Here is a 13,929-nt window from a genome sequence, read left to right as displayed (position 1 = left end):
AGCAAATAAATTGGTTTGTTTGTCAAATAAATGAAGAATATTAACTTAATTCAGGAAGGTTTTGATCTCAAAGTTTAAATTAAGTTATGAAAGAGAGAGAAGAAGGAGAGGTAAAAAGTAAAACAACGGAAAGAAACACATCAACTAAATTATATTTAAGACAAAATTTAAATTTAAAAATAACTTTTAGAACGAAACTGAATATTTAAATATAATTTTAAATAAAACTAAAATTTATAACTGAAAGACACTAAAACTTTGAAAACAGAATCGTTTTTATAATTTAAAAGTTTGAAGTATTTATTTACCGACATTAACATAGGAAAAATATGCGTACTAAAATCAAAGATATTGTTTTTATTTGAGAAATTTTAGATTTTAACAAATCACTCACCCCGAATTCATCCGTCTAAAATGTCCATGAGACAAATCACAGACATACCACCTAGAAGGAAATGTCTTCTCCATACGATAATGCTGATTAGCTGACAAGTGATCTAGATCTGCGTTTTGCCAGTTTAGAGCAACTGTCAAAAGTTGCCAGGAGAGCCTATCTGGTGTTGGTTATGACCCGGAGAAAAATAGAGATTGGTAAAATCTATAGTCAGTGTTCTTGCTTCACCTAACCGGTGTACTTGAAGATGAAACCGGAGCTAATGAAAAACATAAATACGTCTGGGAAAGCTTAGCTTTAAATAAAGGAGAAATAAGGTAGTTTGGCTATTGGGGGGGAGTGGAGGGGTGAGGGTTTAGAGTTGAACATCAAATAATGAAAGGTAAAAAACGTCTGAAATGTATTAAAGTAGTACTAAAAAGTAAAAATTTGAATGAACAAATTACGTTAGGAATCTAAGGAGGAAGGACAGAAAGCTACCCTGAGCTGGACGCATGGAGATTTAGATTCTAAAAATAAGTTATGATATTGAAAAACAAACATTAGTTGGTACAAAGGAACGATAAAATTTACTAAGGGAGACGGAAGAATTTTTAGCTGAAGATGAAGGGACCCAAAATAAGTAACAAAAGAAGCAGGGCTAAGATATAAGAGGGGCTTAAGAAAGTCCTCCTGATAAGGTTGATGTAAGAATATGCAGGGAAAAGGGATGCCAATTTTAATATGATTTAGAAAAGACTGTAGACTGGGGAGTGGGGGGGGGGGTTGCGTTAGAAAATGTATAAATGCTCAGAATTTCGAAGTTTTTACCTATTTTAAAGACATCTGGAAGGGTTAGTTCTATTCTAGGAAATAAAAAAAACTCATTAGACAGACCCAGAACCCTTTTCAGGTATTTCACTTGGGGTAATTTAAAACCAACGTTTTTGAAACATAGGAACAATGCCGTGTAGTAAGTAAAGTAGGCTACATAAGAGGAAATATTTGTAGACGGATAAGAAAGTCCTCCCAGTCAAGAGGGACATGAGCAGGAATATGTTAGTCTAAGAATACGCAAGCGCCTCACATTTTGGGCCCATAAATGCTTTTTATTTCGGGGTTATAGATTTTATATTTTTGGATCTTATTCAGATCTTGTCTAATAGCTCTGGCATGCGGTTTAATTTCATATAACATAACAAAAAATTAATAAAATTCTATTAATTTGAATTTTACTTTCAAAGTATGGCTGCGAGGATGTTAAACACTCTTTGTCACGGACCTTTTGAAAGCCCCCTCTCCAAATTGATATTTCAAAGCTTGCACCTAAGGTTGCTTATTCCCCAAGAAAAGTTTTGCTGTCCTAGCCAACCTCAGTGAAGTTTCAAAACCGTCCCACATGATTTAGTACTGCTACTCTTAATTTAAAGAAATGGTTGGATCCACTAACAAATAGGTCAGAAGTGGCTCAACAACCAAATTCAAAAATAAATGCTTGGAAATGAATAAGCAATAATATTTGAGATGGGTAGCCAAGGAAATTGAAACTTTCGAGATAAGAAATGATGCCCAAAAACTGTACCAATTGCTCGCTGAGACCATTCCTAGAAAGCATGAAGAGCGTCCCACTCCAAAAGAAACAGAACTGAAAGATGTCGAACAGACTTTAAGTCTTTTCGGTCTTCAAACACTACAAACGAATCGTTCCTGACCTCTTGCATCACCTACTTCTCCCCTTCTCCTAGGCGCCTAGGGCCTTCAAGAACATATGGGGTTATGAATGTGGTTCACACGACTGGTAAAAAGTTGCAAATTACCTAGAAAAGATTGATAAAACTGTGAACGAGATCGAAGTCTGTTTTTCTCACAACTAGCTAATTCTCTGCGTATTTTTTTGCCGCTTTTGAACCCAGTGCTATTTTTTTTTAATTTAAAACAAGTGAAAGGTTGAAGGGGGGGGGGGGTAAAAGTAAAAACTCGTCTCCGTTTCCTTTTAAAACTGAGTTGTTTTTTTTTTATTTGACATGTTTTCTCTTTAGGTTCAGAATATATTTTTCCCAACATATTCAATAGGCGAGGCAGCAAAAAAGGTACCATAACAAAAATCTTTTGGTGTTCTTTTTTCTTCTCAGGATTGAATTATGTCTTTATTTTTCAAAATTCGGGGTTTTGTTCCCAACATTCTATTCCTATAATTTTTTTTTCTAAAATCTCCCCCCACGCTAGATTTTTTTTACATTCCAAGAGCGTTCATTTCTCAATATCAATTAAGATCAATAAGGGAGGAGTCAATGAAAAACAAGCTTTTAACAAGTCTTTACTTGTTTATGTAGCGTCTCTATATTATCTGTATGTCTGTATATACCCTGATATAATTTTAATAACCCGTAATTACTGTTGCAGTTTTTTTTTTAAATATTGAATCTACTGATGGACTGCTGTCTTTTCTGAAGTGGTTGAAATTTTTCTCCCCAACTTAATAAGTAAGTTTTGTTAATAATCAATAGCCTAGAATCTATTTTATCTGTCTATCAAATCATATTTTCACAATTTGTTTCGAATTTTTTTTTAGATTAAAGTTGAATGAATCATAAGAAAGTCCAAATTAATATCATAAATTTGACGCATAAAATGTAGGGTTTTGTTGACATTACTATTTTGAAAAAAGAAGAAAAGAATTTCTTTTGAAATTCGAAATTTCGTATGAAACTTGTGTCAAATTACCATAAAAATCCAACGAACGTATAACATTCACCAGGTTTACCAGGATTTGACAAAATTCATAGACGACATTCTTTTAATTTGTATTACTTTCTCTTTGCCAACTCAATTTTGTATTGGATGATTTTCTGAAGGAATTCCCCGGGGAGTTTTCAGTAGGTTTGATTTCCCAGAAAATATTTCCACGGAAGGAGGGATTTCTGGAGTGATCAGAAAACCATCAGAAATTTAAGTATCTTTTAAAGTAAATTAAAAGGTAATTTTCAGGGGAATTCTATGGTTGGAGGGGCTGTTTTACACGGGAGAAACTTTCACGGAGGAGTTTCCCATGAGGAGGGGGGGAATTTTTCACGGAGGGGGAGCCAGATAAAAAATATTGAGGGAGCTGTTAAGTTAAACTAAAACAAACTGTGTGTTTTCCGTTTATCAAAATGCTGTATCAGTAATATCTAAGAAATGGCTCAGATTATGTTATTAACACCATTAGGACATGCAACTGTTATTAAAACTCAGAACATGAAACTCTTAAGGTTACTACTAATACTAATGCCACAACTAAAGCTGTAACTACTTTGCAATCTGGTTGTCCGAAGGGTAGGTCAGGAGGGTTTATTCGCCATTCTCAGGGCTACTGCTACTACAACTATTGCACAGATGCACTGCTAGGGCATACATTTTCAAAACTTGTGTTGAAACAAAAAGAGATGAAAAACCACTAAGTAGCTGCTAGTCTTCAAAATGACAATGCACATATTCCGGCAAGTACCTTTGCTATGCCGTTCTTTGCGCTCGAAAAAGAGAAGGAAAAACTAAAAAAAACAGCGAAGTGAAATGGAAGAAACAATAACAAACTCAAATCAGTGAAAAGATCATTCAGAAATTATATTAGGCGAACATTCTTTTGCTAGAGATCAATGCTTTCTATCTAATGATTAGATTTGGGTACTTATAATCATATAAGTCTAATGATTTGGTCTGCTGTCGCTTGTTTTCCGGTTCTTGTATAGTCACAGTGATTCAATTTACAGACTCACAGGTTGAATCAAGAAAGCCGAATTGGGAGAATAGATGGGAAGTTTATAATTTGGGCTATATATTTGCACATCAGGATGGGAGTTGGGAGTAAAGTATAGCGGGTCTGCATGCAAGATGTGTTAGCTAGAATTATTCTGAAATTTATGAAGTATAACTGTCTTCTGACTTCACTTCTTGCCTGCGGTCGCTATAATTAATTTTTGGGGGTAGTTGCTATAACTAACAAGTACCCAGATTTGTTTTAAGACAATAAATTTACATTGTTTTAAAATTTAATAAAAAAAAAATTTCAGCTAAAAGTAAGGAGTGACATTAAACCTTCAAAGGAACACCTACAAAAGGAAAACTAAATAAAAGGGGACTATCTCTTCCTCATCCCTCGGTTTTTACGCTGAAGTTTGAGTTTTGTCCTAATTCTTTGAGAACGACTCCTGAATTGTAATAAGAAACTTCTAAGAGAACTAAAAAACTTTTGTGTAGCAAAGATGAAACAGAGAAGAGGGATAATTTCTCTCAGAATTTCTCATATATGGGATAATTTCTGTTCCTGTTAAATATAATTTTCCCCCATATTTTTGACTGAAAAAACTTTTATACTTAATATCTGATCTTTTTAAAATTCTGCTATGGAATCCCCCATCCCAGTGTAAAATTCTCCTGTAAAAATTCCCTAACTGGGCTTTCCACTAATATTCGCTCTGTGAAATACTCTCACAGAAAATAAATTTCCGATGGCTGTGGGGCGTCTTGCCATTCCAAGAGATATTGATATTGGATCTTTCTACTATGCTGAATCAAATGGTTCTCCCAAACTTTTTACCAAATGACTGCGGAAAAAGGGGTTTGGGCAGGGGCTTGTTTCCCTCCAATCTCTTTGGTCTCTTAAAAGGAGTCCTAGAACTTCTGATTTTGCTGCAGCAAGCGATATCCCGACGTTTTGGGACCATTGGCTTATACAATCATCCATGGGGAAAATACATCCCTCATCCGTAATCTTTGGCAAGCAATATAAAATTCCCCATTTTTGTAAATATGCCCTTTGAAACTTTTATAAGAGTATTCTCTGACTCCCTGAATCTAACTTTTGAACTTTTTGAATCTGAACTTTTGGGGGATCCTCTTTTCGGAAATTAATGCAAATTTTCTCTGCATCGTAGCTTATGATGGGGAACATTAAACTTTACAAATTTTAGTTTATTTGGATTCTGTATAAAAGCCAATTCTTTTGATCGATCATTTGTTATCAAAATTCCTTTTTTTACATCTTCGTTTTTTTTTTGGGGGGGGGGAGCGACTCGCTTCTTACGTACTGTTCGTACCACTAACTGTTTGATGCAAAGGAAAGCCAGTTATTTCTCGGTACATTAATTTATAATTCATCGGATTCATAAAAATTGTCTCATTATCTTTGTTTATACCGAAGTTTTATATATTTATTTTTAAATTTCATTTGCCTCCCTAAAAGATTGTTTTAACTCACTTATTTTGGAAATTGAAGTTGGTTTGTCAAGCAAAACTAATTGATTTAGTTATTCACAAATCTATCGACCACTACTCGGACCAGATATGTGTAAATGCTCTTTCCAAATATAATAATTGCTGTTAATCGCGAATTCAGTATGGATCTTCAAAGATGATACCTTTTTTCTTATCTTGGATACTGTCAATATAGCCTACCTTTGTTAGCGTCACCCTTGTTAAAACCGGTTTACCTGTAAATTGAACCGACTGTGACAAATTTGAGAATCAATAAATGCATGGGAATTGTTTAGCCGAATATAAGTACCAAGGACTAATATTGGTAACGCTGCAGATTTGCGGCTCTTCAGAAGGAAAAACTAAAGGAGTAGAATCTTTAAATTAGGCTATCTTTTTTTGTCTTTAAATTCTCTTATGTGACAATTAACTCCCCTCTAAATAATATGGAAGAAATCATATTTTATCAAAAACTAATTTAGAATTATAAATGAAGATATTACCCTATAAATGGAGCTATTAAGAAGGAAATGTGTTCGGAAAATAATTCATACTTCGGTAAATGCAGAAAAATTTCAGTTGACACATTTGATGACGCTTCCACTATACTATACCCCAACCAGAACCGTTTCTTGGGGGGGGGACCAGGGCAGTTGGTCTTGGCGTCCTGGCCCATAAACTGCTCATCCTGATGCAATGTTTCACTTTGATTCGGCTTTATTGCATATATTTGAGTCAGGAGGGGGCACTGTAATTGCTTTTCCAAAGCAGAACCAACCCACTTTTTTTTCTAATTAGCGAACCTATAGTGTAAATTATAGCCTGTATTTCTCATGAAGTTTTTGATGATTCGCTCCTGTTTCAACCCGTGTACCCGTACATATGTGGTGCTTTTTCATCCGATGTAATTAGACTCACTCCACGTGGATTTAGTCACCGAGTGCAGTTCAAGTATTTGATTGTTTTTAATCTTATTAGAAAACCCTGATCAAACAGTTAGTGGTAATGAAGTGTAAGTAAGGAGCGAACCGGCTCAATAATAATCAGAAACTCTAGAAGTAAAAACCCCTAGAAGTAATAGAATCTCTATGAAAGTCACACTATTACATTTACCGTAACATAGAACCCTACTGTATGGGTTTCAGGCTCTTATCTGAAAAAATATGTTATATTTGGCCAGAAGAAAAATCACGGATGAGTGTTTATTTATAATTTTTTCCCTTAGGGGTGTTCGTATCGACCCAGTGATCCTAAAATATCGTCAGAGGGCTCATTTAAACAGACATCAAAAGTTCAGGAGTTAAAAGTTCTTTTTTGCTTATATTTGTGTCGGGAGGGGGGGGCTTTAATTTCTTTTTCTCAGGAACACCCAACCCTTAGGAACGGCTCTTTCCCCAACCAGCCCCTTCCTCTTCCTAATGTGCAAATATTCAGTGTAATTTATAGCCTCATTTCCCATACATTTTGCCATAATGTACTCGAGTTCCAACCTGTAAATCTGTGGTGCTTTTTCCTCCGGCTTTATTTGATTGACTCGTTGTGGCTTTTGTCACAGAGTGCATTTTGAGTTGTTTTCTTTATTAGATAACCCTGATTGAATGTTAGACCTATGACCCAACTGTCAACGGGAAACTGACCGATAAGAACATATTAATTCACACACTAACAAAATCGGCAGTTTTTGTATAGCCTAGAGCTACATCTGGATACACTGAAGGGTGAGGGAGGTGCATTTTATTGGAATCAGTGTTAAAAAGTGCTTCGACTCTCACGTTTGTTTGTTTTTGTAGCATAGCTCACGAATTAATTGGGAAAATCGAGAATCTTCCGAAGATTTATTTTAATAAGGGTACTTGTGTATTATCGCCACCACACTCAAGAATTGAAGTTAGGTTAATCATAATGAAATTTACGAAAATAAGATGAAAATATAATCGTTTAGTGACAAAACTATGGAAACTACCACAAAGGATGATGGAAGGGGGGCAGCCAAGGCTGCATTAGGCTACATTAAATACGACCTAACCTAACCACAATTCCAACTAAATATTTAATTAGGTAATTACGTTTATATAATACACACTCGAGAACTTGTATCATGAACATGAGACAATACCTGCTTATTACGGTGTTTATACCAGACAATTAGCTTCGACTTGGTGGGAAACTATACTGTAGATATATTTTCATCAAATTTTTTGTTGGGTTTAGGTTAGTTTAGGTTACGTATTTAATATTATTCGCTCAGGGCAGTATATATTGCAGTATACTACGCCCTTCCATAATTATTTGTTGTAGTTTTCTTAATTTTGTTACTAAAGTAGGCATATTGTATTTTCATTTTATTTCATTAGCATTTACCAAACCTCACTTCTCGAGTGTGTATTATATAACACATAAGTACCTTTAATTAAAATATAGCTAACTTGTGGTTTCCCACCGAGCCGAAACTAATATTGTCTGGTATATAGACCTTGAAAACTTGCTATTGTGTCATTTTCGCAATACAAAATCTCGAGAGAACTTAAGTGTGGTGGCTTTCAGACAAATGTGCCTTATTAAGATTTAATTTAATGTATTATTTGGATTTTGGTTTATTCCATGAAAACGAGCCTTGAAAAGTAGCCCATGGGCCAATGGGAACTATTTTATAAGATTACTAACGCAAAAGGGCATACTGTTATTATCGTGAAAACGGAACACAAGAAGCAAGAACGTTGAACTTGTTAAACTCTTAAAAGTTTTGACTTAAGGTTTTAACTAAAGTTAAACTCTAAAATTTTGACAATTTGTCCTAATTCCTTAAGAACAATTCCTGAAACACAATGGCCGTTTAATTAGAATAATAAGCTTTGTTTTAAAATTTTACAACTTTAGCGTAAAGAGCAAGGTCTTGAGCAGGAAGTTTTTTAAAATTTAATTTCTGATCTTTTACAAAAAATACCGGGAAATCCGACTCTCTCTCCACCAAAAATTCCGATACTTGGGTATTATATGCCACTCACTCAAGTTTACGATGTAGAAAATTCAAGAACGAACCGGTTTCTTCGATAGTTTTTTCCGTCTCTTTAAAAACAGATTTGGGCTTTATACTTGCACATTGGGGGGGGGGAGGGAAAAAGAACAGAGGGTGTGCATGCAAAATGTGTTAGGTACACAAATTTTGCATATTATGAACTAAGAATTCTTGCTGACTTCAAACAGTCCAAAAACTCCCCTCCCTTATGTGCAAATATATAGCACAAATTATATATTTTCCATATATTCTGTCACTTGTCTTTGTTTTGTCTCACGCTAAACCGAAAGAAATTAACGAAGAAACCAGTTTTTTCTCGAGTTTTAAGCAGCGTAAACTTGAGTGATTGGTGTATAATACACAAGTACCAAAATCCTTCCCCCTACGGAAAATAAAAAACAAAGCTCAAATAAAATTCTCAAATTTGTAAAGTCTTGTTTCCCGTTGGGAGTATTTTACTGGGAGGGGGGGGGGTGGTGGTTGTTTATTGGAGGAATATTTTCCGCGGGACAATTTTCTGGGGGGTATTTTCAAAGGGGTGTATTTTTCGGGAGGGGGGTATTTTCCGCTGGGATTATTTTTATCGGGGGGAAGGGGAATATTTTCCAATGGCGGAAAGAACGCATAGAGCTAAAATTGGTATACACCTCCCAACTGATGAAAACAGCGTAAACAAATTTGATGAATTAGAAATTTGAATATGCACAGTGGCAAAAAGCCAGTCTTCGGTTGCAGCAATAGCTACAAAATCATAGAGCAACCCGCGGCCCATAGTAATATTTCTTTAGCATCTTTTTAAAAACGGTGGTACAAAATAGCCATTTGTAACTCAGTGGGAAATACCAACTATTATTACCATTGCTCTTAACTGAAAAGGTCATTTCAAAAACAAATTTAAACAAATTCTTAAATAAGCGCTTGAAACCATTTGAAAATGGAGTCGGATAAATATGAAACATTTGGAATTGTTGAAGCCCGATTCGTAAAAATTGCAATCCCCCCTTTTTAAAAACAAAGAAACTCACTTATTGCATGGATGCTCGTTTAAGTTTCGTTTTAAGTTTCGCTGTTTCTTTTAAGTTTTAATGTTGGTCCTTTCTTTCAGTTGAAAAAAAAACTTGTTTTTATATATTTAATTACAATAATCAAACGAGTCAAACTCAAAATGAGTAGAAATTAACATGAATAGGGTCACAATTCCTATACCTTTTCAAGGAAAGAAAATAATTTGCACTTTATTGACTTTTTTTTAATGTTTTCACTTTTATAACTTTAATAAATACAAAATTATTAAGATTTTAAGAAATAGAAATATTTACGTGTATATTAAACTGATAAATCATATTCATTTGTATTTTTTTAAGCAATTAAATGAAAAAAGTTCTTTTCAACTGAAAGTACGGAGCAGCATTAAAATTTAAAACGAACAGAAATTATTACGTATATGAGGGGAGTATTATACTGATGATTTAAGTATCCTTGATGAAAGTATGAGCAAAATAATTGAACTGAGAGATTTTGCGAATTCAGGATGCCAGAATAGGCTTGAAAATTATGGTAAGAAAACTAAGTCACTAAGGCTAGGAATAAGTGAAGATGAGAAGGTGAGGTTGGGTCAGAGACTTGGGACAGAATTCAAATTTTTGTGTTAAGAGCGAGGTATTTTTGAGCAGTAAACCCCTAATATAGGCCTACGTAATAATTTTTGTTCGTTTTAAGTTTTAATATTGCTCCTTTCTTTCGTTAAAAAAAAATTATTTATTTTCTGATCGTTGTTTAAATAATTCCAGGAAATCTGGCTGCTCCAGAGTTCCTTAACTTAATGTTTCCAGGTTAAGGAGCAGCACTAAACCTTTTTTAAGTTACCTCTTTTAAGTGACCTAAGACATTGGAGGGAAATTAGCCTCCACCCTAGCCCCCTTTTCTTAAAGTCATCTGAGCAAGAATTTGGGATTCATTTGAGCACTTATGTGTTGTATGGCAAACACTCAACAAATGAAGCTGGGTTAATCCTAATGAAAAATACCAACATGTAATGAAATTATAATACTTTAGAGACAAATTTGGGCTGTATACTTGTTTATTTAATTGACTCCACTTGCATTTTGTCACATTGTGCAGTTTCATTATCTTATTTTTTTTTTTTTAAATCAGAAACTCCTGATTGAATGTTGAACCTGCGACCCATCTGTCGACGAGAAGTTGACACAAAAAATACGCAAATCAACAAATTCAGCAAAGTTTTTGTGTTGCCTAGAACTACATCGGGACCCATTGAGGGGTATGGGAGGTGTATCCGGAACGCTGAAATGGACATCGACTGACACGTTTTTTTCTTCGTAGCTGAGCTAACGGATTCATCGGGAAAGTCGAGAATGTCCCGAAAATGTAAGTTTATTAACTTAAAATTTAATATAGTATTTGTATTTTTGTTTATCTGCTGATAGCGGGCCTTTATGACCTATGCTATTAGTATCATAGGCAGCGCATAAGTGCTAGAGCAATGCGGGCGCAATGTATTATGTGTTTATTTCTTTGTTTTTTTCTTTTGCTTTTTTTTAGACCAGGGTAGTATTATAAGTAGTATAAGTAGTTATGACCGAAACCTTGAAACGGACTCAGCCAATTCGAAATTGAAAGTCCTTTTTAATCAAAAGCGATTGGAGGAAAGCCAGTCCCCCTTCCCACGGTCATCATTTCCCTAGACACATCCAATCAAAATTTAAAATAACGTTTTTTCGGCTTTGTTAAAAGGTCCAAAAATTATGTCTTTTTGCATGACAGCCCCCTTCCTACAATTCTCAGGACGAGAGTTTTGAGTTATTACCCAGGGGCATTTAAGCTTGTAGAAATGTTAGTCAAATAAACTTTGGAGGGGGCTTGTCGGATTGGAAATCAGAAATTCTAGTGCCTTTTTTATGATTCAATGATCGGAGGCCAGTTACCCCCCCCCCTCTTCCATGCCCAAAGAAGAAACCCCCTCTTCCCTCCTCTTTCCATACCCCCCTCTTTGGATTCATTTTCCTCAAATGAATCCGATGAATCTGCTAAAAAAATGTCCAAAGATCACGTTGCAAAGCCTTTGGGGCTGACAAAACTCCTCAGAGTCTGGGAGCGAGGGTTGTAAGTAATGCCCCAGGGGCATATGAGGTTTTTATGGAAGGGATGGTCCTTTGAAGGTAAGAGGAGGCTCATTGGAATGAAGATGTATAGTTCTAGTTCCCTTTTAAGAGTCAAAAGTGATGGAGGGCAACTAGTCCCGTGTCCCTGAGATACTCAATTCCCAAAACATATCTGATCGAAAGTGTAAGATAACCATTATGTTCATAATAATCCAACGAACATATAACACTGTCTAGAATGACCCCCTTAGATTATTGGGCAAGGATTGTAAGTTATGTCCTGGGCCTTATTATGGTTTTTACAGATCATGTTATCGCATAAACTTTGGATCGGGTGAGGCTCATTTGATTGGAAGTCGAAGGTTGTAATGTGCCCTTTTTAAGAGTCAAAAATGAATGGAGGGGACCAGCAATCACCTTAGCCTATCATTCCCAAAGTACATGTTATCAAAATTTTAAAAGAGCCATTTTGCTCAGCATTGTTTAAAGGTCCAGTAGTTATGTCTTTTGGGATTTCAACCTCCCACAGCCCCCAAGACAAGAGTAGTTGTCGATTCCCATTTGGAAAATTGCCCGGGGGAATTTTCAGCTGGTTCGATTTCCCAGAAAATATTTCCACAGAAGGAGGGATTTCTGGAGAGATCACAAAACCATCAGAAATTCACGTCTCTTTCAAATTAAAGTAAGTTAAATGGAAATTTTTAGGATAATTTTATGGTTAGAGAGATTGTATCTTACGCTCGAGAAATTTATCATGGGGGAGTTTCACGTGAGGGGAGGGCGTTTTTTATGGAGGGAGAGCAAGATAAAAAATATTGAGGGAAGTGTGAAGCTAAAACAAAACAAACTGTGTGCTTGCCGTTTATCAAAAGGGTGCATCAGTGATATCTAAGAAAGGGCTCAGGTTATTTTATTGAAACTATTAGGACATGCAACTTTAATTAAAACTCAAGAAATGAAACTCTTTAGGTTACTACTAATGCTAATGCGTAAGCTATACCTACTGCTACTACTGTTGGAGTGCTAGGCTTTTTGAAACTAAATAAAAAGTTGTTAGTTGCAATCTGGATGTCCAAAGGGTAGGTCAGGAGCGCTAAGAGGGTTTATTTGCAATTCTTACTGTTACTGCTACTTCGCAACTCTTACGGCTACTGCTACTTCAACTATTGTACAGATGCAATGCTAGGCCATAAATTAAAATTTTTCAAAAACTTTATGTTGAAACAAAAATAGATGAAAAACTACTAAGGAGCTGCTAGTCTTCAAAATAACAATGCACATATTCCGGCAAGTACTTTTGCTATGCCGTCTTTTGCGCTTTAAAAAGAGAAGGAAAAACTTAAAAAAAAAACAAAAAAAAAAAAAAACGGTGAAGCGAAATGGAAGAAACAACAACAAACTCAAAGCAGTGAAAAGATCATTAAGAAATTAGGGTAGATCTACGTTGCATGGACAACGTGAGGTGTTGCGACAACCTTTTTTCGGCTTCGCCGAGTAAAGTGTTGCGAGAAAAACACCTTGCTTTTGTTTCCTCGCTTTGTTTAAACGCTGAAGTTGTTAATCTGTAAGGATCTTAGAATAAATACTAGGTACACCAGCTCGCGAAAGTTACAAAACCCCTCATTGCAACTAGCAAAAGTTTCAAACACCTCATCGCTGAAGATGATTGTAGCCTAACAGCCTATTATTACTTACAAGTCCCCTACATGTCTTGCCACTGGAAACAAATTGGTCTTACCATCAAATACATCTTAAACAAATAATAGGTACACCAGCTAGCAGAAGGTGCGAACCCCCCAGTGCCGAAGATGATTATGAACTAACAGCCGACTGTTGCTTAAATCTACCCTGTATGTCTGATAATTGCTATCGGCCTATTTCTGGTTTCAATAAGTACCTTACTACTGAAGTTGTCAACCCGTTTAAACTTTCAAACTGCTATATCTCATGAAGGAATTTTTCTGCGAAAATATGAATGACATAACTTTGATCACCTCATCCCAAGTGCGAAAAACCGAATGATAAACTCAACTGAAATCACGAACAGAAATTGATAGAAACAATGGATTTTTCGCCCAAGGCAAGAGTCTACGAAGGTTTCCAAAATGCAGTCATATTCATCAATTCTGCCTAAGGTCCACACTTTCCGTATAAACCGCAAAGTTTAGATCCTTGCCACTTTCTAG

At 35.5% G+C, this 13,929-nt stretch overlaps 1 long non-coding RNA gene across 8 annotated transcripts in view; it reads left to right on the top strand.

Annotated features, from left to right (window-relative positions):
* Positions 1-13,929, top strand: part of LOC136025871 (uncharacterized) — a 106,767-nt gene that overhangs the window by 36,767 nt on the left and 56,071 nt on the right. For all 8 annotated transcript variants that reach the window (XR_010617169.1, XR_010617167.1, XR_010617166.1 and 5 more), the window contains one exon: positions 10,776-11,009. This is a non-coding gene — a long non-coding RNA (uncharacterized LOC136025871). The remainder of the gene's footprint in view (positions 1-10,775; positions 11,010-13,929) is intronic.

The sequence above is a fragment of the Artemia franciscana genome, chromosome 4 (assembly GCF_032884065.1).
Source record: "Artemia franciscana chromosome 4, ASM3288406v1, whole genome shotgun sequence".
Classification (NCBI taxonomy): Eukaryota; Metazoa; Arthropoda; class Branchiopoda; order Anostraca; family Artemiidae; genus Artemia; species Artemia franciscana.
The sequence above is the reverse complement of the archived record's forward strand: the minus strand, read 5'-3'. Positions and strand labels throughout refer to the sequence as shown.